The 24,866-nt window shown below is 37.2% G+C and overlaps 1 long non-coding RNA gene across 3 annotated transcripts in view; it reads left to right on the top strand.

Moving 5' to 3' along the window:
- LOC118524115 (uncharacterized) overlaps positions 1-24,866 on the top strand; it is a 271,525-nt gene that overhangs the window by 129,935 nt on the left and 116,724 nt on the right. For all 3 annotated transcript variants that reach the window (XR_013443993.1, XR_004911434.2, XR_004911436.2), the window contains exons 3-5: positions 170-266; positions 967-1,045; positions 21,806-21,846. This is a non-coding gene — a long non-coding RNA (uncharacterized LOC118524115). The remainder of the gene's footprint in view (positions 1-169; positions 267-966; positions 1,046-21,805; positions 21,847-24,866) is intronic.

The following is a 24,866-nucleotide window of genomic DNA, read 5'->3' on the forward strand; positions in this document are numbered from 1 at the left end:
AGGAATTAGGGGACGTAACAGGCAGAGTGCAAGGAAGCGGTACTGTGCTGAGCTGGCGGTCAGAGGTGGCCTTATAGTTGGTGAAAGTAGGAATAGAACTTTGAGCTTCTGGCTAAAGTCTTGTGTTCTTCCCACTATACTTACTGGTTTTTGTTTTTTGTTTTTGCAGGAGGAAGAGGGGAAACTGCCTTGTATGTGGGTCTTCTAGTGATTCATTTGGAAAGAACTCAAGATGAACTTATTTTGAATTCTGCTTAAAGATTAAGGTATTGCAGTGAGGTTCTAGTGAATGATCTCCTTCAGCATGTGATAGGCTCACATCATCAGAACTTGAATCTGTAATCTTTGGTCTTGAAAATTTCTTCTTTAATATCTAGTTTAACCATGGATAGTCAGGCAAAACAAAGCAAAAGAACACAAAGCAAATCTCTTTATAAGGCGATTTTATTTTATTTTATTTTATTTGATTGTTAAAGATTTTATTTATTTGACAGAGAGAGACACAGCGAGAGAGGGAACACAAACAGGGAGATTAGGAGAGGGAGAAGCAGGCTCTCTGCTGAGCAGGGAGCCGGATGTGGGGCTCGATTCCAGGACCCTGGGATCATGACCTGAGCCAAAGGCAGATGCTTAATGACTGAGCTACCCAGGAGTCCCAAGGCAATAGCAATTTTAAATTCACCTCTGGCTCCCTAGGTCTCCTCAGTGTACACATACACAAACACATACCTCACACACCATACATATGCACATAGACACTCATAACACACACAACTCCCACCACACACACACACACACACACACACACACACACCACATGAAAACAGAATGTTAAAGAGAATTATGGTACCACTGGTTTTAGGACCTTTTGTCTATTTTGTTTCAAAATAATGTATTGAATTTTATGAATTTTATCCCAACATGTGTTATATAGAAATGTGACCTATGTACAACATATTTCCCCAGATTATATTAAGTGGCCATTTGCAAAAGAAGAACGGATTGGAAGATGGAAGAATGAAGTGACTACCTGTAGAGTCTAACAGTAAGAGTCCTTTATAATTTTATAAGGATGTAGAATTCAGAGGGCTTCCATATTCACCAATGTATTGTACCCCCCAACAGTCCTGTGAAAGAGGCAGGAAGGTAGCTTTATTCCTGTACCACAGCTGGCATTCAGAAAGGGGACATGAATTGATCACGGTCAGACTTGGGTATAAAGAAAGGCTAGCTGACTTCTTTTCTATAACCATGGAGCTGTTTCTCTTGTCTAGTTGCTAAAGAACTACAGCAATAAACACATTTTAAGTGAAGTTTAAAATTGATGTTTAAATATAGATTATGTAAAAATTTTCACATTCTAAATGTTAAACATGTTTGCTATGTAAAATTTCAAAAACTTGGAAAAATAGGAGAAAATTACCCTTAGAGTTTTGTTGTATTTCTTTAAAATATTTTCTACAATAGGAGTTCTTTGTCATTTTATTTGTTTACTTAGTAGGTTAATATTAAATTACAATTTTTCTATCAAAAACATTTGTCATACATTTTCCTGTGTTATATTATCATTAACATCATATTTAACAGTTGCAAAGTACTCTAGGGACTGTGCTGTGATCTATTTAGCAGCTTCTGTTTTAGGATCTGGGTTGGTTCTAATTTTTGCATTTTCACGTTTTTTATTTTTATTTAAATTGTAGTTAGTTAACATACAGTGTAATACTAGTTTCAGGTGTACAATATAGTGATTCAGTACTTCCATACAACACCCTGTGCTCATCACAAGTGCCTTCCTTAAATCTCCATCACCTATTTAACCTATCCCCCCACCTGCCTCCCCTCTGATGACCATCAGTTTGTTCTCTAGAGTTAACAGTCTCTGTCTTGGTTTGCCTCTCTCTTTTTTCCCCGCTTTGCTCATTTGTTTTGTTTCTTAAGTTCCACATATGAGTAAAATCATATGGTATTTGCCTTTCTCTGACTGACTTATTTCACTTAGCATAATACTCTGTAGCTATATCCATGTCATTGCAAATGGCAAGATTTCCTTATTCTTTATGGCCGAGTAATATTCCTGTGTGTGTGTGTGTGTGTGTGTGTGTGTGTGTGTGTGTGTGTGTGTGTGTACCACTTCTTCTTTATCCATTCAGGATTTTCACATTTTGATTTAATTTTTCAGGATAGATGTCAAGCATTGGGATTATCAGGATAAAGCAAATTGGATATATTGCTAAATTGCTTTCTAAAAGTGTTCAACCAATCTGTCTTTTGTATTGTAGAAATTAAATCAACTTAAAATGGAATTTTGTTCTCAATAGAACTTCAGGCACAGGGACTTTCTAACTGGTCACCTTTCCCTACAGGACCCAGCATCTGGCTGTGTTGTTCAGCAGCCCCTCTCCTTCTTCAGTACCATTTTCAGCTTTTCACTGCTTGCCCTATTTCAAAGTTCCATTAATTTCTAAGGCACAACAGTTTGGTTTTGTTCTCTGCTTACATTATAACTCATCATCTTTCTCACCCCACATGACTTATCAGAGTATTTTTCTAAACAAAGTTAGTTCCCTTCCTAAGAAAACCTCCAGAGCCAGCTGAAAAGATGACATTTTCAACATTCTGTAGGACTCACTGATGCTTGGAAAACATCTACTTACTTATGTGTTTGTTTATTTAGGCTGATGGCTTTCAGGATTTTAATAAAGATGAACTTTCTAGTTATATTAGTTGTCCTAAGGAGAGAGTAGCAGTTCTCTGCTATTGGACATGTCCAAGCAGAGGCAGATCATCACTTCAGGACAATTGTAAATGGAATCCAAGCAAGAGCTGACTATTGAGCTAAAGTAGATGACCTTGAGGATCTCTACAATTGTGAGAGTCCCTGAATCCATGATTTCTACCTTCTCTAACTATTAAATTCCTATTTATTGATGATTTATTTTTAAGACCTCTCTTTTTAATAGCAGGCTGGCATAAAGTGTTGGGCCACTGGGTTGGACACTCATGTCCTATTGCTTCCTCATCAGTGATTCAATGTGATTAGCTCCCTCTGGCAACGTTCCTCACAATGGAGCCTCTTTAAGTGATTTTTTTGCCTCTGAGACATTCCAGCCCTTTCACTATTTTAGGAACATACTTCTAAATTATACAAGGTTTTGCTGACACAAGGGCCATAACACCTTGCCAAGAGGAATTCTCCATGAATGGAATAAATTAAGAGGGAAAGCCTGTGAAAGGTGTGTCAGTGCAGTTGCTATGACTTTCCCCAACGTAACAAGTTTGAGGCTGAGAACTCCTGACCCCTGGGGCTAGAGGATGCTTTTCGTGTCTGGAGTTAGTTACATCGGAAGGATGCTGATAGCTCAAACAGCCTGGGCTGGGAGATGCTGGTATGGGAGTCCGCACCTTCACTGGACACTCACATCAGCCGCACCTTTTGTTTCAACATTATGTTGCTGATCAGAGTGGCTAAGGAGCACACTACCCTAACTTCATTATTATACTTAGCTCAGACGCAATCTCCTAGGCCCGTTTCATAATAAGCCAAATGTAAAATATTATAAGAAACTCTGGGTGGTATAAATCCTGGGACCTAAAATGTACCAAAAGACTTAAAAGTGAATATACCTTTTATCCCAGCAACTTTGCTTCTTTCTAAGGAAATCATGAAAGAGATGTGCAAGCATGCCCAACTGTAACACTTTATAATAACTCAAACCTGGAACTCTCCTAAATGTCTCCAAATAGGAGACTATGTTAAATGAGGTATGTCCATACTATTAAGAATCATGTTGTAGAAAAAGGGTCAGAGGTACGGAGATGTTTATGACACATTACTCAGTAAAAGAATCAGGCTACTATATCGTACACCTGAAATTAATATAATACTGTATGTTAACCAACTAGAATTAAAAAAATTAGAAAAAACCACTTTGAAAAAAATTGACTACTTAAAAAAAGAATATGTTTGATGTAGGTATAATAATGAATTGATGTTTGTTTGGTGCATACTGTGTATGCATATCAGGCACTGTCCAAATTGTTTTACATGTATTTTTTTTTAAAGTTTTAATTTAAATTCCACTTAGTTAACATACAACATAATATTAATTTCAGTTATACAATGTGGTAATTCAACACTTCCATGCAACACCTGGTGCTCCTCACAACAAGTCCACTCCTTAATCTCCATCACCTATTTTCCTTCATTCCCCCACCCAACTCCTTTCTGGTAACCATCAGTTTGTTCTCTACAGTTAAGAGTCTGTTTTGGGCGCCTGGGTGGCTCAGTTGGTTAAGCGACTGCCTTCGGCTCAGGTCATGATCCTGGAGTCCCTGGATCGAGTCCCGCATCGGGCTCCCTGCTCGGCAGGGAGCCTGCTTCTCCCTCTGACCCTCCCCCATCTCATGTGCTCTCTCTCTCTGTCTCAAATAAATAAATAAAATCTTTAAAAAAAAGAGTCTGTTTCATGGTTTGCCTGTCTCTTTTCTCCCCCTTTGATCATTTTTTTTTAAAGATTTTATTTATTTAGTTGACAGATAGAGAGAGCACAAGTAGGAAGAGTGGCAGGCAGAGGGAGAGGGAGAAGCAGGCTCTCTGCTGAGCAGGGAGCCGGATGTGGGGCTCTATCCCAGGACCCCAGGATCATGACCTGAACCACCCAGGTGACCCTGATCATTTGTTTTATTTCTAAATTCTATGTATGAGTGAAATCATATGGTATTTGTCTTCCTCTGACTGACTTATTTCGCTTAGCATAATACTCTAGCTCCATGCATGTCACTGCAAATGGCAAGATTTCATTCTTTTTATGGCTGAGTGATACTCCATTGTGTGTGTGTGTACACCACATCTTCTTTATCCATTCATCAGTTGAAAGACATTTGGGCTATTTCTATAATTTGGCTATTGCAGATAATTGGCTATAAACATTGGGGTGCATGTATCCCTTTGAATTAGTGTTTTTGTATTCTTTGGGTAAATACCTAGTAGTGCAATTGCTGGGTAATAGGGTAGTTCTATTTTTAATTTTTTGAGGAACCTCCATACTGTTTTCCAGAGTGACTGCACCAGTTTGCATTCCCATCAACAGTACAAGAGGGTTCCCCTTTCTTCACATCCTCACCAACATCTGTTGTTCATGTGTTGTTGATTTTAGCCATTCTGACAGGTGTGAAGTGATATCTCATTGTGGTTTTGATTTGCATTTCCCTGATGATGAGTGATATTGAGCATCTTTTTGTCTGTTGGCCATCTGCATGTCTTCTTTGGAAAAATGTCTATTCATGTCTTCTGCCCATTTTTAAATTGGATTATTTGTGTTTTGGTTGTTGAGTTTTATAAGTTCTTTACATATTTTGGATACTAATCCTTTATCAGATATGTCATTTGCAAATATCTTCTCCCATTCTGTAGTTTTGATTGTTTCCTTAGCTGTGCAGAAGCTTTTTATTTTGATGAGGTGCAGATAGTTTATTTTTGCTTTTGTTTCCCTTGCCTCAGAAGTCATATCTAGAAAGAAGTTGCTATGGCTGATGTAAAGAGGTTACTGCCTGTATTCTCCTCTAAGATTTTTATGGTTTCATGTCTTATATTTAGGTCTTCAATGCCTTTTAAATTTATTTTTGTGTTTGATGTAAAGAAAGTGATTTAGTTTTGGGGTGCCTGGGTGGCTCAGTTGTTAAGTGTCTGCCTTCGGCTCAGGTCATGTTCCCAGGGTCTTGGGATCAAGCCCCGCATTGAGCCCCGCATTGGGCTCCCTGTTCTGCGGGAAGCCTGCTTCTCCCTCTCCCACTCCCCCTGATTGTGTTCCCTCTCTGGTTGTCTCTCTCTGTCAAATAAATAAAATCTTAAAAAAAAAAAAAAAAAGAAGGTGGTCTAGTTTCATTCTTTGTCATGTTTCTGCCTAGTTTTTCCCAACACCAATTGTTGAAGAGACTGCCTTTTTCCCATTGTATAGTCTTTCTGGCTTTGTTAAAGATTAATTGACCATATAATCATGAGTTAATTTCTGGGGTTTCTATTTCTGTTCTGTTGATCTGTGTGTCTTTTTTTGTACCAGTACCATACTGTTTTGATCACTACAGCTTTGTAATATAACTTGAAGTCTGGAATTGTGATGTGTCCAGCTTTGCTTTTCTTTCTCAAGGTTGCTTTGGCTATTTGGGGTCTTTTGCAATATTCACAAATCAGTCAACATGATGTACCACATTAATAAAAGAAAGGGTAAGAACCATATGATCATTTCAATAGATGCAGAAAAAGCATTTGACAAAGTACAACATTCTTTCATGATAAAAACCCTCAACAAAGTAGGGTTAGAGGGAACATTCCTCATATAAAGTCCATATATGAAAAACCTACAGCTAATATCATTGTCAATGGGGGAAAAACAGAGTTTTCCTCTATAGTTAGGAACAAGATAGGGATGTCCATTCTTACCCCTGTTATTTACCATAGTACTGGAAGTCCTAGCCATAGCAATCAGACAACAAAAAGAAATAAAAGGCACCCAAATCAATAAGGAAGAAGTAAAACTTTCACTATTTACAGATGACATGATACTCTATATAGAAAGCCTGAAAGACTCCACCCCAAAATTGCTAGAACTGATTCACCAATTCAGTAAAGTTGCTGGATACAAAATCAAGGTACAGAAATCTCTTGCATTTCTATACATCAATAATGAAGCAGGAGAAAGAAATTAAGGAATCAATCCGATTTACAATTGCACCCAAAACAATAAGATACCTAGGAATAAACCTAACGAAAGAGATGAAAGACTTTGCACTTTGAAAACTATAAAACACTAATGAAAGAAACTGAAGATGACACAAAGAAATGGGAAGACATTCCCATGCTCATGGATTGGAAGAACAAACATTGTTAAAATGTCTATACTACCCAAAGCAATCTACACATTTAGTGCAATCCCTATCAAAATACCAATAGCAATCCTAAAATTTGTATGCTTTACATGTATTAATTTATTTAATCCTTACAAAATTCTGTGAACTAGTATTATTGCCCTGTTTTATAGATGAGGAAACAGGTACAGAAAACATAGGTAACTTGCTTAAGGTTACTAGGCAGAACAGGGATTTAGTTGGGGAAAAACTTAGCTCCAAAGCTGAAGCTGTGAACCACAACTAACATTGCTTCCAAAAGATTGAAAAGACAATCTCTGGAAGCTAAATGTGATTACATATGGTTGTTAAGATTATAGTTGATATTTTCCTTTTGAACATTTATTTATTTTTATTTTTTTTGCGAGAGAGAGAGAGCATAAGCAGGGTGGGGTGGGGAGGAGAGGGAGAGAGAGAAAATCATAAGTAGGCTCCATGCCCAGCATGGAGCCTGATGTGGGGCTTGATCTCACGACCCAGAGAGCATGACCTGAGCTGAAATTGAGTCAGAGAGACTTAACTGACTGAACCACCGAGGTGACCCTCACCCTTTTGAGCATTTATGAAGAGAATAATACTTGTTGTAAAATAACATAAAAAATAAAGACTCTTGAACCATAAGTAGCAGCTCTCTAATTAGTGTGCTCAACCAACATTAATTTGGCTAGAAAAAGAAATAAAACATAGTTTTGCTCTATGAATCCATCACCATTTGGAATTCAGTATTTCGTTCGGGTGGATTAGCTCACTGTCTCACACAGAGGCCAGGAGGGTAGAACCAAAGCTCATAATTTTCACTATAGGTTCATTTCTTAATTTGTCTCAGATTAATGTTGACCTTGGGTGTTTATATTTAGCAATTGTATTACTTTCTTGTGTTGAAAGTCTCCGAATTGCAGGATTTTGGCTCTAGGGCAGTGTTTCTTAGCTGGGGGGTGATTCTCTTCCCTAGTGAACATTTGATAATTTCTGGAGACTTTTTGACTGTGAAAACAGGGCGGAGGTGTTGCTACTGGCATCTACTGGGTGGGTAGTGGGAGGCCAAGGATCGTGATAAACATCCTGCAACGCATAGGAGAGCCCGTGTGTTCAAGAAATATTAACTACAGGCCACCTGGGTGGTGCAGTTGGTTAAGTGTCCAGCTCTTGGTTTCAGTGTGGGTTGTGATCACAGGGTCATAGATTGAGCCCTGAACCAGGCTCCAGGCTCAGTGTGGAGCCTGTTTGAGATTCTTGCTCTCTCTCCCTCTGCCCCTCCCCCCTCAAATAAATAAATAAATAAATCTTAAAAAAAGGAAATATTCACTATGATTATTAGTATTCTTGATAACTGAAAGGGCTTTTTAAAATTTTATTTATATTTTTTCTTTTTTATCGATAATTTTTTTAAAAATTGAATTATGATTGATATAACATTTATTAGTTTCAAGTGTACAACATAATGATTCAATATTTGTATATATTGTGAAATGATCACCACAATAAGTCTAGTTAACATCTGACACTATACATGGTTATAGAACTTTTTTTTCTTGTGATGAGAACTTTTAAGATTTACTCTCTTAGAAACTTTCAAATATGCAATACAGTATTATTAACAATAGTTATTAACACATTCCCATGACTTTATTTTATAACTGGAGGTTTGTACCTTTTGACCCTCTCCACCCATTTCACCTACCCTCACCCCCACCTCTGGCAACCATAAATCTGTTTCTATATCTATAAACTTACTTTTTAAAAAAAATTCTAAGTGAGATCATATGGTATTTGTCATTTTCTGTCTGACTTATTTTACTTAGCATAGTGCCCTCAAAATCGATCTATTGCAAATGGTAAGATTTCATTCTTTTTTAATGGCTGGATAATATTCCATTATATATTTAAACCACATTTCCTTTACTTATTCATCTGTCTATGCACACTTAGGTTGTTCCATATCTTGGCTATTGTAAATAATGCTGCATTGAGCATGGGGATGCATATATCTCTTTGACTCAGTGTTTTTGTTTTTATTTTTTAAGATTTATTTATTAGAGAGGGAGAGTGTGAGGACATGAAAGCAGGGTGAGGGGCAGAAAGAGAGAATTCTCCAAGCAGACTCCCTGCTGAGTGTGGACTCCGACATGGGGCTTGATCTCATGACCCATGATATCATGACCTTAGCTGAAACCATGTGTCAGATGCTTAACCAACTGAACCACCCAGGTGCCCCAGTTTTTGTTTCCTTTGGATATATACCCAGAAGTAGAATTGCTGGATCATATGGTAGTTCTATTATTTATTTTTTAAGGAACCTCCATACTGTTTTTTTTATAGTGGCTCACCAATTTACATTTCAACCAATAGTGCACAAGGGTTTCCTTTTCTCCACATCCTTACCAACACTCAATATTTCTTGCCTTTTTCATAATCGCCATTCTAACAAGTGTGAGATGATATCTCATTGTGGTTTTGATTTGTATTTTCCTGATGATTAGTGATGTTGAGCATCTTTTTATGTACCTGTTGCCAATCTGTATGTCTTCTTTGGAAAAATGTCTATTTGGATCTTCTGTTCACTTTTTGGCTAGATTGTTCTTTTGCTTTGAGGTATGAGATCTTTATATATTTTGGATTTTAATCCCTTATGAGATGTATGAATTGCAGATATTTTCTTCCATTCATTAGGTTGTCCTTTCATTTTGTTGATGATATCCTTTGCCATGCAGAAGTTTTTGGTTTGAGATAGTCCCACTTATTTATTTGTGCTTTTGGTGCCTTTGCTTTTGGTGTCAGATCTAAAAAATCATTGCCAAGACCAATGTCAAGGAGCTATGTCTTCTTCTAAGAATTTTATGGTTTCAGGCCTTACATTCAAGTCTTTTTCATTTTGAGTTAATTTTTGTGTATAGTGTAAGATAGTAGTCCAATTTTATTCTTTTGCATGTGGCTTTCCAGTTTTTCCAGCACCAGTTATTGAAGAGACTGTCCTTTTCCCATTGTATATTCTTGGCTCCTTTATCATAAATTAATTGACCATATATGCATGCTTGAGGACCAATTATCACATTCATTGCTGTAGTTAAGGTGAGTAAGGCTAAAGGCCTAAACTGAGGTCATGGAAATACGGATGGAGAGAAGGGTGGACTTGAGAGAACTCTAAGAAATAAAAGCAGTGGGCATTTGTGAATGATTGAATGTAGACAGTGGTGAAGGAATTATTTTTGATTTTGTGTCATTAATTTAAAAAGATATCTGTATAAGTATAGTCTATTTAGTGTTCACATGGTTAGATATTCAATCATTCATTTAACAAGCATTTATTGAGTAGCTGCCTTTAAGAAAGCCCAATGTTTTAAGCATGGTGGGGCTATGTTTATTGTACATATACTATACATATATTTGGACTTGACCGTTAAGGAGTTTATAGTTTAGTAGAACTTATTTAAAGATCCTGGAAATATTATTTTATTCTTAAGTCATGTGTCCAAACTTGGACAGTTGGATGCTGTCTCCTGAGTTGAAGCTTGAGCAAGTGGCACAGAACCAATGGGTAGTGGTCCCTTGTAGTCTGTGCCCTAAGAGTTTCTTCTATCTACAGGTTGGCCAGAGTTTCTGCATCTTTAACTCCTGGAGCTCCTTTGGTTCCTGTCTATTTTCAAACTTGGTTTTCCAGCTTTTTCTTGATTTTGTGAACCTTCAGAGATCCTTTGAAATCATTCCCTTTTCCTTACATTAGACTTGGTTTCTTTGGCTTGCCTTCCCCATGTGCTCATATTTTCAGTTTTCATATCTTTGTTTTTTCTCCTTTCTATGCTTATGCAACTTTTCAAGTTTGTCTTCTGCAGCATTGGTTCAGTTTTCCTGCCCTTAACTGCCTCCAAAGTTGATTTTAATTCCTTGGTTGCACTTTGCTTCTTTTATATCTTTTCCGTTGCAATCTCATTCCTATTGTTTTTAGTTTTAGATTGTTCTCTTCATATGGATATCTTTTCCTCCTTCAAAGGGAATTTGTCTTCCATCATGCAATTAAGATTGCCAAACCATTTATTTCCATCAAATACCAAATATCAAACATTTTCTGACCACAGAAATAATACCTTCTTTCTTTGAATATAGAAAAATTATTATTTAATTCCTTAAATGAATTGCATTATTAGAGAGAAAGCCCAGGGTCCAGAAATGCTGCTCTGAAGATTGTATCACCTTGAAACTCATACATTCCCTCCCACTTTCCACATCAGAATGCCATGGCTTTGGATAAAAAAAAGAGAAGCACATAGATACCACTCCATCTAAGGCTGTCAGTTTGGGTGTTTAATGCCCCCTTTCCCCATTGTATATGGAGTCTACTTCCCTAGGATCCACAAAGGCCATTTCTTTGGTGAGCAAGACTCATCACAGCACATTTTCACCCCTGCTTGAGCATGTTCAGACCTCACATACATCATAGTGTTTTAATGGGATAGATAGAATTTTTAATATTGTTACTAGCTGAAACTCTTTTCTCTTCTGAATCATCAATTTACTAATGTGTTCAGGTTTTGTTTTGTTTTTTTGCCTTCCATGTTGCACTCCATTTACTGAAGATGTATGGCTCATACCTAGCTCCTACTTCCCTTAGCATTTCTGTCACTTTCTACAGAATGGGAAAGACTTTCCTTTGCTCCCTTAAGAATATCTTACCCTATTTTTTCTTGTCACTCTTCTATCATTTCAGAGACTGAGAATAGGCTGACTATAAGATATTTTATAGACTTGCTCCTTTGCATCTGTTTGAAGGAAAGTGAGAAATGGAGGCAGACAAAGCTTGTTATGTAGTACTATTTTATTACTCCCTTCTTATGTGCTTTGTATGTCAAACTGTCTATGACGTTTCTACTTAGATAGCTCACAGGATCTTCAGACTTAAGGGGTGTATAACTATGCTGGCCTCCCCTGACCCTGAACCCAACCTGACGTTTGCTCCCTCTTCCATGGTCCTGAGTTGTTTACCACTGTTTATTACCCAGAAACCTAGCAGTCATCCTTCATACCTTTCTCTCTCAAACTTCTTACCAATTCTTTTGAGTATATTTCTTAAATAAATTTCAATAAATTCATCACATTTATACACGTTGTACTTATGCTAATGGTATCTCTACCCTGGAGTACAGCCTTCTAAGAGATATTTCCATAAGGATTTTTGTTTGTTTGTTTTTGGGTACAAATAATAGAAGACAGCTTAAATAATAAAAGACTTTTATTGGCTTATTGGATTGAAAAGGCCAGAGTTAGGATCAGCTTCAGGCAAGACTTGATTGAGAATGTCACCAATGTTGCTAAAATTTTGGTTTCTTTCAATTTCTCCTCTTTACTTTCTGTGGTGTTATATGCCTCCTAAAACTGGATCATCCTGTCAAATAAGGGGGCTACTAGGAGGTTCTAGGTCCTCATGCTTCCTTGTTCATGATCTTTAGGAAGAGAAAACATTTCTCCCAGAAACTTGTATAGAATAGTGACAAAGCTTCTTTCCCAGTCGTCCTTTTTTTTTTTTTTTTTTTCCATTTACCCAGTTTGGGTCATGTGTCCTTCCCTGAAGTAGTCACCATAGTCAGAGGGATGGATTTTGTTGATTGGAGACTCACCCTTAGAACTGAGGGGAAATAGATCCCACTGACACTATATGGCCAGGGGAAATAACTTAAAGGCATTTTGGAGACTTGTTAACTGAGAAGGAAAGTACAAGGTAGCACATGTGACTTATTCACTACACTGCATTCACTTTAACCTCCCTCAAGTCTTTTCTCCGCTGTGTAGGCAATGCAGTCTTTTAAAAAGAGAAATTGTGTTGTGTCACTCCTTTATTTAAAATCACACTTGGCCTCCCTTTGCTCCTTGGATAAAGATAAAAAATAATCCTTAACACTCCTTATAAGTTCCTTCTGGCTCTGCCTACCTTCCAACCTCATCTATTACTATTATCTGCTTTTGGTCTCTATCCACTCACCCTGGCTGGCTTTTGTTCATTCTCTTGGATTACTAGGGCTTTTTCTTGTCTCAGAGCCTTCAGATAGCTATGCCATCTACCTGGAATAATCTTAGCTACTTTCTTCATCTGCACAACTCCAATTCACCTATGCTTTTCTGTTACAGTCCTTTTTACCATTTAAAATAGGTTATAATGAGATAGTTGACCTAATGTTTGTTTTTTCCAGCTAGACTGTAAGCACCATGAAGATAAACACAGGGCTTGTACTTTTTAAGAACCAATGTGTCCTTGGTATCCAGCATAGTTCTTGGGCCTTACTTAGTAAATATACTCACCACTTTCATTCTAACATCAAATAAAACCCCTCGTCTGGTACCAATAGCAGTTCCCCCACCTGCCTCTGTTCATTTGTTGGATGGCACAACATTACCCATCTTGTTCTTTCCTGTGTGCAGGATCTTTCACTTCAAAGAGCCCAGATGTCCTCATATCTAACCAGAGAAAAAGATATTTATCTCTTAGGAAATTAAATTAGCTCAAGTATGTGTAAGTACCTAGAGCACTTGGTATGCTTTGACAAATATTTGCTAACTTAAAATTGGAATCTGTATTTGGAGAACTTTCCACTGGGTGTCTGTCCTAACATTAGCCATGACAAATAGCTGGATAACCCTTGAAAAGTTACTTTACTATTTATCTTTATAAATATTTGTTGAACACTCAGGATGTGTGTGGCATTTTCCCAGGCTATTGAGAGACAAGTGAGAAAGGGAATCTAGAAGACAGAGAGATAATACTACAGAACTGCTAGTCTTATTTGCCCTTCATCCCAACTTGACATTAATATATACATTTTGCACTGAAATTGTTTTCTATTATTAAAACCTGAATCTCATTATATACCAACCTACAAGGTCGTTGTGAAGAATTTTAGGCCTTTGCTCTTGTTTTCATTTTCCAGGTTGTACTTATGCTTGGCTGGATTTATTCTTCAGATGTGCTTTGTTAAAAGCCCTGTATCATAAGAAATAATCATTTTGACATGAATTATAATTTCAAGAATGGCTTTCTTAACATTCCTAAATATTCACTAAGGTGAATCATAGGAAAAGAGCAAGTAATATAGTTGCTCACTTTAGCATTCATTATGTCATTTCATCATTTTAAAACTTATCTTTTTATTATAAAAAACAATGAATGTTCACTATAGAAAATTTGGAAAATATAGATAAGGAAAAAACAAACATTTGTAATCTTATCACCCAAAGAGATAACTGCTGTTGACATTTTAATATTCTCATTCTTACACACATACCCACATGTGTGTGCACACACACATACGTGCACATATGCACAGACATCATTTCAAATAATTAAATGAAAGTCATAATATTCAGCCAGTTTTTTAAATGTGTTCTACCCAGCAATGAATTGTGCTTTTAATTAATTCTTACCAGTTCCTATAGTTTTACCATTGATTTTTTTTTTCATTTGTAGACCTATTACATAAAATATTTTGACCTCATTCTTGCAAATATTTATATTGCTGGTCTTGTTTTCCTGCCTAATTGCATTGACTTTCCAGAACAATGATAATTATTTGTGATAAAATATGCTTATTGTGTTCTTGACTTCATTTATTTTTTTATTTTTTTAAAGATTTTATTTTTTATTTTTTATTTGACAGAGAGCGAGCACAAGCAAGGGGAGCGGCAGAGGCAGAGGGGAGAAGCGGGCTCCCTGCGCAGGGAGCCCGATGCGGGGCTCGATCCCAGGACCCTGGGATCATGACCTGAGCTGAAGGCAGATGCTTAATGACTGAGCCAGCCAGGCACCCCTGTGTTCTTGACTTTAATGGAATTGTATGTAACTATATGTGTAAGTGTGTATGTGCATTTATGTGTGGTGTATGTGTGTCAGCATTGAGGGTATTACAGGAAAGGGGTCCTGAGAGTCTGTGATTGGTTGGTAGGGTGGGATAAGTAACCATCAGTAAAGATTAGGGGATTGAATAAATTCAGAACCGACAAATTGTTCCAGCTTTTGGGAGGCAAGGAAGGACTACAGGTGAGGGAAAACTAAAGGCTGACTCACTAACACTTTTTTTCTAAGACAGTAGCAGCTGGCAGAAATTCATTTATATGCCATTTATTGGAGAGAAAGGGTGAGCCTTGATCTAGAAAGGGTACAAAACTTTTAGAATCCCTTTTGCTGGATTGGGGGAACAACACTTGAAAGCAGCCCCAGGATCGGTGCAGTAGTTAAATCAGACAAAGCCTGGTAGCACAGCAGGGCTTTTGCCCCCAGAAAATCCAGGAGGGAGGCCTGTGAGGTCCTAACCATGTGACTGGTGCAGAGGCCAGGCTAAGCATAAAGCTCTCAAGAAGAGAAAGCTGGCATCCATCACAGCTGTGTAACCAAACACAAGGAAGAAATGACGCTTGAAGATTCCTTGCTGCAGGTGCCATTGGTTCACTGAACTGTGATGTAAAGCCATGTAAAGCAGCATTCATGCTTAAGATTGAAAAAATTCCAACAACAACCAGATGTGCAGTGAGGGAAAACCTAGGCCTTAGTAGACCTTTTCTAATTCCAGCATGAGCAGATAAGGGAAAACCAGTGTGCAATTCCTCAAAAAATAGGATGGCAAAACAAAGACATGACAAATTCAGAAGTATAAACTTTTAAAGATTTGCTTTAGGATAGTATTTGCTATAGGATTTATAAAATATTTTGTAGCATCTGCTTATGGGATTAACTAAATTTGTAGCGTTTCATCAACTTTTTGTTGAAAGATCAAAATAATATAATGAGAAAGTCAATTGAGATGAACAAAAGAGCTTTTTTTGTTTTTGTTTTTTAAAAGATTTAATTAATTTGAGAGAGAATGGGGGAGGTGCAGAGGGGAAGGGAGAGGGAGAGAGAATCTCAAGCAGATTCCACTCTGAGTGCAGAGCCCAATGTGGGGCTCAGTCCCAGGACTCTGAGATCATGACCTGAGCCAAAGCCAAGAGTGGGATGCTTAACTAACTGAGCCACCCAGGTGCCTCAAAAGAGCTTTTTGAAAGGCATGCAGAAATAAAGATGTGGAATAGAGTTTAATTGAATTAAAAACATAGCTTCAGATTTAAAATCAGAGTGCAGAAGGCAAAAGAGATTTTAGGAAATTATGTAAGATATGCAGAACACAATTTTGAAGTGCCTTCTTGGGATATAGTAAAAAAGGATATGAAAATGTAAAAATGATAGAAAAATGATGGGAATGGAAAAGAGAGAAGATATTAAAAATATGAATAAATGCCATTTAAAGAGATCCAGAAAAATGGAAAATAAGTTACATAAAATTTTTTTTACTCACTGGAAAAAACCACCTGAATTTGTAAGTGAAAAGGACTCACTGCACCTAAAGTGAAAAATCCTGGTAAGATGAATAAATTTCATGGATAAAGGAAGAATCAATAGTGAGGGCCATGCTACTTGCAGCTTCTTTTTCTCACTATAGATCAATAATATTTGGAAGTGGCTCTGATGGGGCTCAGAGTAATATGGTTATACAAATAGGAAATCAGCAGGTATCAGGCTTTTGCTTGGCATGACTTCTCACTAATAAGATGGGGTCACCACCCAAATGATGGGTAGTAATGTCAGGAAGGAGTCCCTCAGTCATACTGAGTTCAAGGAGAGAGAATCAAATACAGAAAAATGTCTATGGCTTCTCAACAAAGAAGTGGTTATCAAAAGACAACTGCTGAGATTTACCACAGTCTCAGATCCTTTCCTCATGTTGCTAGATTATGAAACTTTCCTTCATTTCATGATTTAAGAGGAATTTTGCACCACAAAGGAAACCATCAACGAAACACAGAGGCAACCTACTGAGTGGAAGAAGATATTTGTAAATGATATATCTGATATGGGGTTAATATTCAAAATATATAAAGAACTTACACAACTCAACACCAAAACCCCCAAATAATCTGATTAAAAAATGGGCAGAGGACCTGAATAGACATTTTTCCAAAGAAGACATAAAGATGGCCAACAGACACATGAAAAGATAATCATCACTAGTCATCAGAGAAATGGAAATCAAAACCACAATGAGACATCACCTTATACCTGTCAGAATGGCTAAAGTAAAAAAAAAAAAAAAACAAATAATAAGTGTTGTTGAGAATGTGGAGAAAAAGGAACCCTCGTGCACTGTTAATGGGAATATGAATTCGTATAACCACTGTGGAAAAAAGTATGGAGGTTCCTCAAAAAATTAAAAATAGAATTTACTATATGATCCAATAATTCCACTACTGAGTATTTACCCAAAGGAAAGGAAAACACTAATTCGAAAAGATAAACCCACTCCTGTGTTTATTGCAACATTATTTACAATAGCCAAGATATGAGAGCAGCCTCAGTGTCAATTGATAGTTAAATGGATAAAGATGTTGAACACACCACACACACACACACACACACACACACACACACACACACAGGAATATTATGCAGGCATAAAAAGGATGAGATCTTACCATTTGCAATAATGTGGATGGATGTACCGGGTACTATGCTAAGTGAAATAAGTCAGACAGAAAAAGACAAATACTGTATGATTTCCTTTATATGTGGAATCTAAAAAAACAAACAAACAAACAAAAAGCAGAATCAGAGAACCTAAAAATCAGTGAACAAACTGATGGTTCTCAGAGGGGAGGGAGATGGGGAATGGGCAAATTGGGTGAAGGGCAGTGGGAGATAAGGCTATGGAATTGAGTAAGTCACAGGAATGAAAGGTACAGCGTAGGGAATATAGTCAGTGGCATTATAATAGTGTTGTATGGGGGCAACTGGTAGCTACACTTGTGGGGGGCACAACATAACATACAGAGTTGTTGAATAACTATGTTGTACATCTGAAACAAATATAACATTGTGTGTCAACTAAACTCAAAATTTGGTTAAAAAGGTAATTAAAAAAAATCAGTGGATCTGAACCCAAGTGATTTTTGCCTACATAATCTTGGGGTGGGGGGTGATTTCTTTGAATTATTTTGTTTTTAATCAAAATGAAAAAGCATAAACTAAATAATCTTAGAATTGAGAAGTGAGTTACTGATAGGTTGTTAGGTGACTGAATCATATAAATATGCAGTTGTCTTTAATTAATTTAGTTTAATTAAATGACAGAGACTTGGATTTAAACTTCTAAAAGGAGTATGAGGTCATGCTAACTGGCTTTTTTTTTTTTTTAAAAAGGTTTTATTTATTTATTTATTTGAGAGAGAGAGAGCACAAGCATGGGGAGGAGAAAAGGGAGAGGGACAGGCAGATTCCGTGCTGAGCATGGGACTCGATCCCAGGACCCTGAGATCACGACTGGAGCCAAAATCAAGAGTTAGATGCTAATGGGGCGCCTGGGTGGCTCAGTCCGTTAAGCGCCTGCCTTGGCTCAGGTCATGATCCTAGGGTTCTGGGATCGAGCCCCTCATTGGGCTCCCTGCTCAGTGGGGAGTCTGCTTCTCCCTGTGTGTGCTCTTTGTCTCTGTCTCTCTCTGTCAAATAAATAAATAAATACATACATACAGAGATAAAATCTTTAAAAAAAAAAGAGATGCTTAACCGACTGAGCCAGGTGCCCCATGCTAACTGGCTTTTTAACAATTTGTTGCTTATTAAATATTTAGTGAGATTCTGGTGAGTGGGGCTATGGAGTCATATGAGTGGCTTCCAGACTTTTCTCCATAAAATTGAAGAGTTCAGCGTGATCCTATGACAATGATCCCTCAGAGTCAAGACTGTAAATACGTGTAATATAAAGGACTTGCTACCGAAGTACCATAGAAGGCATATAGGAAATGCATGGCAGTGCCATAGTTTTGTGCATTACTAATATCATTATTTACAGGTGATTTAGTTTTAAATTTCATTATAAAATCTCATTATTAAGTATCAGCAAGTTCTAAAAGCTATTTAAGCTACTTATTCATTTGCTTAGTCTGTTTTTATACAGTATCTAATCTCTGACTTTTCTTAATGACTGTTGACACTGCTGTAAACTGGATCACTCAATCAGTGGATGGCATAAAATGGAAAATCACTCTTCATGCTGCATTTCATTTTGCAATTATGTAACTCTACAGGCTCTTTTAGGGCAAGTAAGAAAGCCAAAGGGGGGAAGATTATCAAGCATGTGTTATGAATATGAAAGAATTTCTTCAATTTCCTTCAATGTATAGAGCCTTTTGGGTTACTCTCGATAAGCTGAAAGGAACTTTCTGCTTATACTATCCCAATAACAATATATTTTACTATGTCATCTTTGATTTTAGTGTTATTTTGAATCTTCTTTTATTATAGAAAGACTGTCATTATGAATTATGTAAATTATTTACATATACACCTACATAGGCATATCTTTGTAAATATTGCCATCACTGCTTCATCTATCATATCTGAGTACATCTGACTCTTCTTATGCTGTAGCATTGGGAAAAAATATGAAGTCAAAAGAGCTGTGTTTTCATCCCAAATCTACCACTTGCCAGCCATGACTGGGTACATGCCCTTCATTTTAGATCCGAGAGGGGATTTGATCATCACACAAACATATACTGAACAAAGTCAAGGAGATCCAAAAAAAAAGCTGTCTGCTGACAAACATGTCCGATCAGACTGCTCCTCATCTGATGAAAACAACAGCAACAACCACCTCAGCAACATCTGTCACACAACATGAAACCAATGGAAAAATTGTGGCAGAGCCAGGGAAAGGAAGAAAGGAAATGGCCTGGTTCAGAGGCTGAGGCTAAAAATTATGTGCATATGTAAATTATGATGCTAAAATTATGCATATATATATATCATGTGTATGTATACATACGCATATTTACAATATATATATCTTAAAAAACTATTTGTTCATAAGAGTTATAGCTCTTTTGAAAAAGAAAAGAATAGCATAAGGATAGACGGAGAAATAGAAACAAGCATTAACAGAGTCATTAAAGCAGAAATGTTTCCTGAAGGGAATCTATAAAAATGAAAAAAGAGAATAAGTAAATAAAAAAAAAAAGAAAATCACATCTAGATACTTGCTGGTAAAATATACTCAGACGAAGAGAAAAATCTCAATGTATATAATGTTTTCCTGCAAAGGAGTAAAAATCTGGCTGGCTCAGAATTCTTAGGGATGATAAGTGCTGGAGAACAATGGGACATTGATTTCAAATTTCTATGAGGTAACTTTTGAGACTTCACAAATTTAATACCTATTTAAGTTAGGTTTCCTATGTAAAAGCAAGAGAAACACATTCTCACTTATGCAAAGTGTAGAGAAACACTTAAAACTATTGGATGCTTTACTCCAGGGACCCAAGAATGAGCAAAACATGGCATAAAAGATATTTGAAACCAGTCAAAACAGGATTAAACCAAATAGTTACAGTAAAATGAGTTTTTAAATTAAATGCAAATTTCAGAACTTTTTCTTGGAAGAGAAAATACGTAGTCTTACAATTTTAACAATAATTTGGACCGAGGATGTCACATAAGGGGGGATTACACGTGATTAAAAGTGTCCCATAAGTTTTTACACATACGCGCACACACCACTGTTCTTATGTATTCAGTTGCTGAATGGAGGGATGGTCGGTGGCCAGCATCTGTGCACCAGGTGCCTCCTGTCTTTATACCATTTGTTTACAGCTGGCTTGCTTCTGATTGGCCAAAGGGTACATTCTGCTTGGTTGTACCAAACCAGTTAAATGTTTCGAATACCATCTAGGTTGAATGAAGGAAGGAACAAACGAATTGTTGGAGTTGATTTCTTCTCTTATCCTTACCCTATATTCTTTCGGGTGTTTTTATCCTCGCATTAAGAATCTCCAAGCAAGTGTATGTCTTATTTACACCAAACGAAATTCTGCCTCTCCTTCCTTCATATAAACCACTATATTCCATTTTTTGCAGCCGCCTACCAAGTCTGAGACAACCAGAATGTTGCATTTGTCTTTGTTTGAAAGAATATCAAAATTTCTTTTTTCTCTACCCCCACCCTATGTGATGGTGTATAATCATCTGAGACTATTATCTGTGAGTCTGTTGTTAATATTGTCTCGTGGACAGGTACCTTGGAGATTATCGTAATTCCTACCATGTCATGCTGGCTAGGTCTCCTTAGTAGATGGTTACATACGTCGCTTTATAATTTTTCTCTCTCCTTGGTAGATAACGTTGAATATTAAGATTAGAAGCCTTTGTGGACGTTGTGTTTTCATTTAAAAAGTGACTTGGATGAAAGTGGCTCAGTGATTTGGTTTAATTATGCTGAACTGAGGCAAAGCTTCAGCCAGTGTCTAGGTCTTCTCCATTTTCAAGACCCTTTACTCAGATTTGTAGTTCATTTTTGTACAAACATATGCTTCCCTGTACTATTCACATGTGCTGCATTTCTAGCCCAGAGCTTATCATTTTGGTGCTTCAGATTGCAGTCCAGAAATCTAAATTCCCTTCTTTAACACCATCTGCATAGCCAGCCTTTAACCTCACATAGCCTCCTTTCTCTTTGAAGCTCCCAACTGTTCCTTGGAAGAAGCAATGACAACACCACCTGTGCCCTCTCAGATTCCTAGTCCAGACTTTCCGGTCCCAAAAGATGTTTCCTGGAGAATACTTTTTTGTCTTATTAATTAATTAATTAATTAATTAATATTTATTGAGCAGCTATTGTGTGCCAGAAACTGCGCTAGTTGGTTCCTTCCCAGTTGAATAACTGAACTGATAATGAACTTGAGGCATTTCTTTTGCAATATGCAGACAAATAAGCTGCCTTTCTCCCTACTAAGGGATTTCTCTCCTGGTTTTTGCCTAAAATTCTAGAGATACACTTAAGATAACTTGGAATAAAATTTCCACTTCATTTTTTAAAAGCTTCTATTTTTTCTTTTTTAGGTAAGCCATATGTGTTCGTTCAGACATGTTAGAAAATTCAGGTAAGCACAAAAGAGAAAAATGTTTTATATGTGCATGTATTAAAAAGATCTGGGGGCGCCTGGGTGGCTCAGTCGTTAAGCGTCTGCCTTCGGCTCAGGTCATGATCCCAGGGTCCTGGGATTGAGCCCCGCATCGGGCTCCCTGCTCTGCCGGAAGCCTGCTTCTCCCTCTCCCACTCCCCCTGCTTGTGTTCCCTCTCTCGCTGTGTCTCTCTCTGTCAAATAAATAAATAAAATCTTTAAAAAAAAAAAAAAAAAGATCTGGAAGAAAGTACTCTGAATGGAACGTTTCTGTGACATGGGACTTGAGGTGGGGTGGAGAGGAGGCTGGAAAAGATATTTGGTTTGTTCACTTCTAAATGGCTTGAATTTTTATGATCATATATTGTTTTTATAATTAAAGAAAAGATCTAAATGTACAGTATGAAACAGAAAAGATCAAGGTCATCTGGAGTTGGCAGGCAATCTTTTCAATTGAGTGACATATGGGAAGAAAAAAGACTAAGCTCTACTTATGTTTAATTGTTAGGATTTTATTGGGTTCGGACTGTGGCTTGTGATGTATTGGTGATGTTTTGCCTTGAGGACACTATCAAGAGACAATTCTAAAGGATGCTGGTACAGGTTGAATTGTGTCCCTCCAAAAAGATATGTTAGAGTTCTAACTGCTAGTACCTCAGAATGGAACCTCATTTGGAGATAGGTCTTTACAGAGATCATCAAACTAAAATGAGATAATTAAGGTGGGCCCTAATCCAATATGACTGGTGTTCTTATAACAAGGGAGAAGTGTGGTCACAGACATAGATACACACCGGGAAAAGCACCACGTGAAGATGAAGGCAGAGACTGGGGTGATAGCCCACAAGCCAAGTGACAACAAAGACTGCCAGCAAACCAGCAGAAGTTAGGAGAGAGGCCAAGAGCAGATCTTTTCCTAGTGCCTTCACACTCCCATCAGAGGGAGCATGGCCCTGCTGACACCTTAATCTCAGACTTCTGTGGGACAATACATTTCTGTTAAGTCACTCAGTTTATGGCACTTCATTTTGGCAGCCCTAGGAAACTAACACAGTTGCTAAATTGTAAGGCATGTTCTGAATGTTCAGTAAATTGGCCTTTAGTAGTGATATGACCTTTAAAGTTTAGTAGGTTTAATTACCTGATCAGATGCTCAAAATACATAATTCTCAAAAAGGCCACCTTCGTACTTGCACATACATATTAATAAATAGAAGTTCCTACATATTGTCAGAATTTTATGACCACAATACTAATGAAATGAAATATAGCTTCTCATGTTAATGTTTGTTTTCTCTATGGTTCAAAGGATCTATTGGGCTCCCAATCAATTTACTTAAAGGTTAGATTTTCTGGGGCTTCAGGTCTCCAGTTCAGGAATCTGGTTTGGTGGCGGGCTGTCATCTGTGTTTGAAGGCTGTTGATCAAACTAATCATGATTAGGGGATTTAGAAAACAAGAAAAAAGCAAAAGGAAGTGGAATGAGATGCTGTATTATTCAGGATTTAGTTTAGAAAACAGAAACCACTCTAGGTATCATGAGCAAGAGGCGGATTTAATATAGGTAATTAGGTGCTTTTACAACCATTAGAAGAACTGGGGGTATAGAATGTCAAGGAAGGCTATTGCTAGATCTCAGCTTCACCAGCAGCTTTCAGCTTTCTGCCAAGTTCAGCATTAGCAAATTGCAGGAACTTTACAAACCTGCAGCACCAAGTTGGGAAATGCATGAGAAAATGTATAGAGGTGCTTGCAAAATCCCGCATCTGCAGGGGCCCGTGTCCAATGTAGCTAGGGAACAAATGAGTTGGCTTTCCTCTCTCCTACCTTTGAATCTCATCCTCTTATTGGCAATCTCTAACCCAGAACTCTGTTGTGGGGATTTGGGGAAATATAGTTCTCAGGCTATTATCCCCTTAGATGCAGGTGAGAGCATAACGGGCATTTGGGGGCTAAGTTGCAGAGAGACAATCTGTACAGAAGCCTTAAACAATATTTGATATGAATACTCTTTCTCTGTCTTGATTCCAACTTAGAGCTTTCCCAAAGTGCAGTTTCCATAGTCATCCAAAGATACTATAATATTTTATTGTAAATCCAAAATGTAAGATCTAAATTTGCCATTAAAGCAACAAGTTTTTTTCAAATAAGAAAAAAAGCTTATTATTTTTTTAAAAAAGCAAGGGCCTTGGTGCATTTATTAGTATGATCAGGTATTCAGACAGTCAAATCAGTCAAGATGGTGAGCTTCTGCCAAGTTCAGAGAAATACGTAATTGAAACAACTTGCTCTGTGTGTTAGAAGTGAGCGTTTACAACTCACTAGCATTTTATGCTAGCAGCTCTCCTTAGGATTAAGTCCTCAAGGCTAAACATATGTCATAGCTTCAGTTTTCTGATAACACGTGCGAAGATTGTCGTAGCAGAACAGTCAGAAAAGCTAGGGGTCCCAGAATAGAGAAGGAAAAGGAGGAAGACAAATACAGAGAAGGCATACATGAATTTTACCCATTTATTGCTTATTTTCTTTCTCTCCCATACATGTAAACCACAGAGTATCAGAGATATTTTGTTCGTTTTGTCTACTTCTGTATTCTCAGTCTTAGAACAGCCCTGTCCATATAAAAGTTATGTAATAAATATTTGTTGAAAAAAAATTAACAATAAGTTAACATTTTGTATTATTTTTTAAAGTTTTAATTTAAATTCCAGTTAGTTAACATACAGGTAATATTAGATTCAGTTGTACAATATAGTGATTCAATACTTCCATATATCAACTGGTGCTCATCACAACAGGTGTACTCCTTAATCCCCATCGCCTATTTAACCCATCCCCCGCCCATTAATGAGTCAGCATTTTAAAAACACTTAGGTGATTGTGATTCAGGTGGTCCTATGAATCCCAAATACTGGTTAAAATTATAGAATACATTCAAAGAAATTAAATTATATAATTTTTAAGGACAAATAATTAGTAAATCAAAGGAATGATTTCTT

The sequence above is a fragment of the Halichoerus grypus genome, chromosome 14 (assembly GCF_964656455.1).
Source record: "Halichoerus grypus chromosome 14, mHalGry1.hap1.1, whole genome shotgun sequence".
Taxonomy (NCBI): domain Eukaryota; kingdom Metazoa; phylum Chordata; class Mammalia; order Carnivora; family Phocidae; genus Halichoerus; species Halichoerus grypus.